General features: G+C 40.4%; 1 pseudogene across 1 annotated transcript; it reads right to left on the bottom strand.

The window, feature by feature from the left end:
* Positions 1-264: 264 nt before the first annotated feature.
* LOC308418940 (small ribosomal subunit protein uS4-like) lies at positions 265-4902 on the bottom strand (annotated as a pseudogene). The gene is made up of 2 exons: positions 4790-4902; positions 265-872 (listed from the first exon to the last, which is right to left on the bottom strand). The product of its transcript is annotated as a small ribosomal subunit protein uS4-like (transcript).
* Positions 4903-5239: the final 337 nt, after the last annotated feature.

Raw genomic sequence — 5239 nt, 5'->3', positions numbered from 1 at the left:
TGGAATGTATAACACAACTGTGAACAAGGTAAGATAGATCTCTGGGTAGGATCACTACTCACATGAAAACTAAGTTTCGTAGTTTCTAAAACTAGTAACAGTGTTACAATTTTGTAGACCTTACTTTAATAAATACCAGAAGATGTTATGGTTGGCCCAAGGTTATTCACTCACTTCATTATTTTTCTTTTCTTTTTTAGTATCAATTCTGTTGTATTTGTCAACTGGAGAACGAGACAGTCCTCCAGTGTAGCAAAGAATTTATTAATCCCCTTCCTCATCATCACCAGCTCCAGCGCCATCCTGGCCTTTCTTGGCATTCTTCCTCTTCACTCGGCCTGGACGGCCACCACCGTAAGGAGAACGGAGGGAGAAGTCAATGCTTCTGAGAATCCAGACGAACAATGAAGGATGGGATGTTCACATCTGCTTTTGGACCCTGATGTGACGTTGGCAGATGATCATATGGGCATGGTGAATAGATTTGGACAGGCCCAGCTTAAAGAGCTGGGTGTGCGGCCGTCTCTCCAAGAAATCCTCAGTCTTCAGGCCCAGGATATAATCAAATCCATCTTGCCCTCATCCAGCAACCCAATGGGAACAAGTCGCCTCAGTAGAGCTTGCCTTCAACAGACGCCGAGGATCCTTCTCGTCCAGCATCAACAGATTGCGGGCAGCCTTACGGATCTTTGCAAGGGTAAATCTGAACTTCCACACTTCACATTTGTTCGGGAGTCCCTATCCTCCAATCAACTTTAGCTCCTTCCTGGTCTGGACGCGATTTCTAGAAGGGTCTCCGTGGGGTCACATAGGTTTTGCAACAAACGCAGCTTCTGGCGACCCGCACGTTGACTTCGCTACACCAGCTGTGCCTACGAACTCACTATTTTTCATTCAGCCAGCATTTATTACTTGATAGCATGTTCCCAGTCCTGAATTGGGTTAGGTATCATAAGAAGGAAGAATTAGGTAGTATAACTGTTCTTATTGAGTCTTCTGCTTTGAGTGTTGGGGAGAGGAAAAGGATGTTTAGAGGGCAAGCGTTTCTGCTAATGGGGTCACTATGGTGAGAACTTTGTGTTGACTGGAAAGGCCCAGTAGAAAGTCACATCTCAAAGAAGCAAGAAGCCAACTCTTCCTTGAGATGCTGAATATAAGGAAGAACTTAAGCTGATTTTCTGTGTGAGAGTGACAAACTCCAGAATTTTCTAAGCTATGGAAACATTTTTACTACAAAGAGCAACAGTTATAGTTGTTTGCACTTTGGTAAGTGGACATGTGTGACTTTTCTGACCAATCTTTGCAATAGCCACCCATACCCTTCTCTTTTTCCTGCTCAGATAATGTGGCTAATCTGGGAACTGAGGTCTGAATGGTAAGTTCTATGATAGCTGGTAAGATTGCATAATTCTGAGTCCAAATCAAGGCATATCAGAATCCTGGACTGCTTAAAGGAGAATCTCAAAATCTTACATCGCAATGGCTTCCAAATGATTCATTTAGACACCATTGGTTTTCTCTTTTTCTTCCTACCTTTCCTGTCCCTGGTTCTACACACACACACACACACACACACACACACACACACACACACACACACACCACTCACTCACATACATTCACATACTCACATACATTATCACACAAAAGAAAGGCATTTTTTAATCCTCTGTGTTTATTTTCTCTTCTATTTTTATTTTCCTGCAGAAGGACATTTTATTCTTTGGGATTGAAATAGGTACAAAGCTGATGAATGAAATTGTTCATGATACATTTCTAAATAGCCTGTCTCCTTCCCTGGTCCTCCTGATGACTTTTTAGTGGTATAGGAGAGGCTGCTTCCTGCTAAAGAGTTCAACCACAGAGACTTCTGCCAAAAGCTGGCCTCCTCCCCTTCTTGGTAACTAGATGATAAAAAGGACAGTCATGTCTAGACTACTGGCCCTTTCCAAGATGGCACAGAAGAAGTCCAGGGAGACAGTTTGTTTGATAATTACAAATTTAACAAAACTTAGATAATGACACAAGCAAGTGTTCTAATTTAGTTGTAAGCTAGAACTTAGTTTTCCTTTATTTGTTTATCTCTCTTTCTTTCTCCCTCTCTCTCTCTCTCTCTCTCTCTCTCTCTCTCTCTCTCTCTCCCTCCCTCCCTCCCTCCCTCCCTCCCTCCCTCCTTCTCTCTCTCTCTCTCTCTCTCTCTCTCTCTCTCTCTCTCTCTCTCTCTCTCTCTCTTTCACTTTACATACCTATCCTGGCCATCCCTCCCTCCCTTCCTCACAGGCCCACCACCTCCACTTCACCCACTGGTACCAACCATGTGTGGCACATTAAGTATCATCAGGAGTAAGTACATCCTCTCCCACTGAGAACAGACAAGGCAGCCCTGCTAGAGGAAAGGGATCCAATGATAGGCAACAAAATCTATGTCAAAGAAGGCCCTGCTCCAATTATTGGGGACCCATGTGGAGATCAAACTGCATATTTGCTACATATGTGTAGGGATCCTATGTCCAGTCCATGCATGTTCTATGGTGGGTGGTACAGTCTCTGTGAGTCTACATGGGCCCATGTTACTCAACTCCATATGTCTTCTTGTGGTGTCATTGACCCTAGAACTCCCTCAATCCTTCCGCTGACTTTTCCAGAAAACACCCTGAGTTTTACCTAATGTTGAGCTATGGGTCTCTACATCAATGGCTGGATGAGATGCCAGTTGTTCTAGGCTCCTTTCTGTAAGCTTAGCAGAGGGTCATTAATAGTGTCAGGGGCTACTCATTGTTCGTAGTCATCATAAAAATGCAATCAAAACATCTTATACCTTTCAAGATGGGGAAGATCAAAAATCTCAATTAACAGCACATGCTAGTGAGGATGTGGAGCAAGGAGAATGCTAATCCAATCTTCTTTGGAAATCAATTTGGCGGTTTCTCAGAAAACTGGGAATAGTTCTACCTCAAGACCTACCTGTACTACTTCTGGGCATATACCCAAAAGAAGCCCTACCATATCATCAGGGCACATGCTTTATCTATGTCCACAACAGTTTTATTCTTAAGAGCCAGAAACTAGAAACAACCCAGATGTCTGTTTCTTTTGAAACCGGTCTGTATGTGTAGGTAGGCTGACCTCAAATTGAAGATTATCTGTCTCAGCCTCCTAAGTGATGAGATTACTAATCTGAATTTCTATACCCTTAGAAACATGTACACAAACATTTATTAAATACCTTTAAAATGCCCACTGAATGATCTGCTATTCAGAGATTTTACAATATAAGCAAAAACAACAATGCAGCTTTATATCTGAGACCCCTAAGATAAATATCATCTTATAGTTACAAAACTGGACTGCAAAAAAATATCCACAAATAGTAAATGATAAACTGACACATAATCCTTAGGTCTCTATCTTTTATTTGTTCATAGTCATAGGGATTAGAACATGATAAACTTCCAATAAAAAAAGAATAGAATTACAAATCCACTTTTATAATGAAAGAACTGTTAAATAAATGTATGCAAATGCAAAAGATCAGCACAACAAAGTGCTGTCTTTACATAATACTATTACAAATAAAGTTTTTAGTTTTTTGCAATAAAATTATTATATAATAATAGCAAATTAAATAAACTTTGTTCTAAAATCTCAATAAATTTTTCTAGTTCTATTGAGCTCTATCAGTCTACACTTTCATGGTGCCTTTATTCCACAAATTTCTTTAGGAATGAAAAAAAATTAGGGCACTGTGCAGGTGCTCAACTTAAAATCAGTTTATTCTTAGAAAGTAAAGCACACAAAATGCAATTCACAACTTATAAATTTCAGGCTAATGCCAGTTTCTCAAACATAGCATTTAATTTTGAGGCTGTATGATGTTGTTCAATAGTAGTTAATGAATTTCAAAGACTTTAGATCAGCAATTCTAACACCAAACTCTTTAAGTAGAGATTAAATCCCAATGTATATAATATATAGATAAATATTATACATACTGTATGTGTGTGTGTATGTGTGTCTGTGTGTGTATGTGTGTGTGTGTGTGCGAGTACACTAAATGTAAGATGAGTCTTGGGATTTCCTTAAACATTTCTCTATTTGTGAAAGACTAAAATTATCCTTTTTTTGTTTTGTTTTGTTTTTTGTTTTAGACATGGGAAGACAAATGCTTACTAATTGCCCACTCCTCCATATATGCTGTTCTCAGAACTTAAACATGTCCTCTGAAGTGGAACGCAATTGTGTTTAGTTCCTGGTTCTACAATTTACTTGGCAACATTAGGCAAGAAGCACATCAGATGCCAGACTCTGGCAAAACAATGGCATCAATTCTATTTAACCCTGAGAGCTGGCAAAATCCTTTCAGTCTACACATCCATTCCTGTGAGAACCCACGGGTAGGACCAGGAGAGGAGGGGAAATCAGGGGCATTGATCCTAATGTCTGTCAATTTGATCTTTACCCTTAAGACGTACGGGTAATTTCCATTGGGAGAATGATAATGTACTTTCTATGTACATCTAGGATTTAGAACAGAATGCTAAAGTTTATTCTCCTCCAATGTGGCAGGGGAGAATCCGCATATTTCTTGCCTTTCGTCATATTTGTCTGTTTTGAAATGGTTCATAAAAATGTAGAAAAAGTCTTGAGAACAGTTTCATTAAACCTCCTAGGCATTGGAGGGGTGTGGGATCCTGACTGTGGCTTAGTGCTCTTCTGAGGAATGATGCCACTTGTCCAAACCATTGTCTTCTCATAGCCTCTCTCCACCCCAGGGATGGCGTGGACTCACCTTCTGCATATTTGGCAAGAGGAATTGAAGTCACCAGGCTCTGGTGATTTTCTGTGTCCTTGTAGAGTATATCCGCATCTTGGCCTCACAATTGGTCCAGCAGAGAAGGCCATGTCCCGAGCAGAAGATCTTTGGTTTCCAAAGCTATTCGTCACATGCTGGTGACTTATGATTGAATTATGAAGAAGCAAAACAAACTAACTAACAACCCATTCAGTTTGAATGGTTAATCTCCACAATTCAAACTGAATCTCAGCAACACACTGTTCTTCAGTTATACAGTTTTTAACTTTCCAAACTAGCCCAAAGTTGATCCTGGAAAATCCCATCTATGGCTCCAGGATCAACTTGGACTTTAGAGGCACTAAGCACTGGATGCCTATTTTAGCCAATGGACCCCCAACAGCTTTTAAAAACTGGCAAGGGAGGCCCTAACAGCTGTCTTATATG

Source organism: Micromys minutus (genome assembly GCF_963924665.1).
Source record: "Micromys minutus genome assembly, chromosome: 3".
Classification (NCBI taxonomy): domain Eukaryota; kingdom Metazoa; phylum Chordata; class Mammalia; order Rodentia; family Muridae; genus Micromys; species Micromys minutus.
This window is presented reverse-complemented; position numbering and strand designations above follow the sequence as displayed.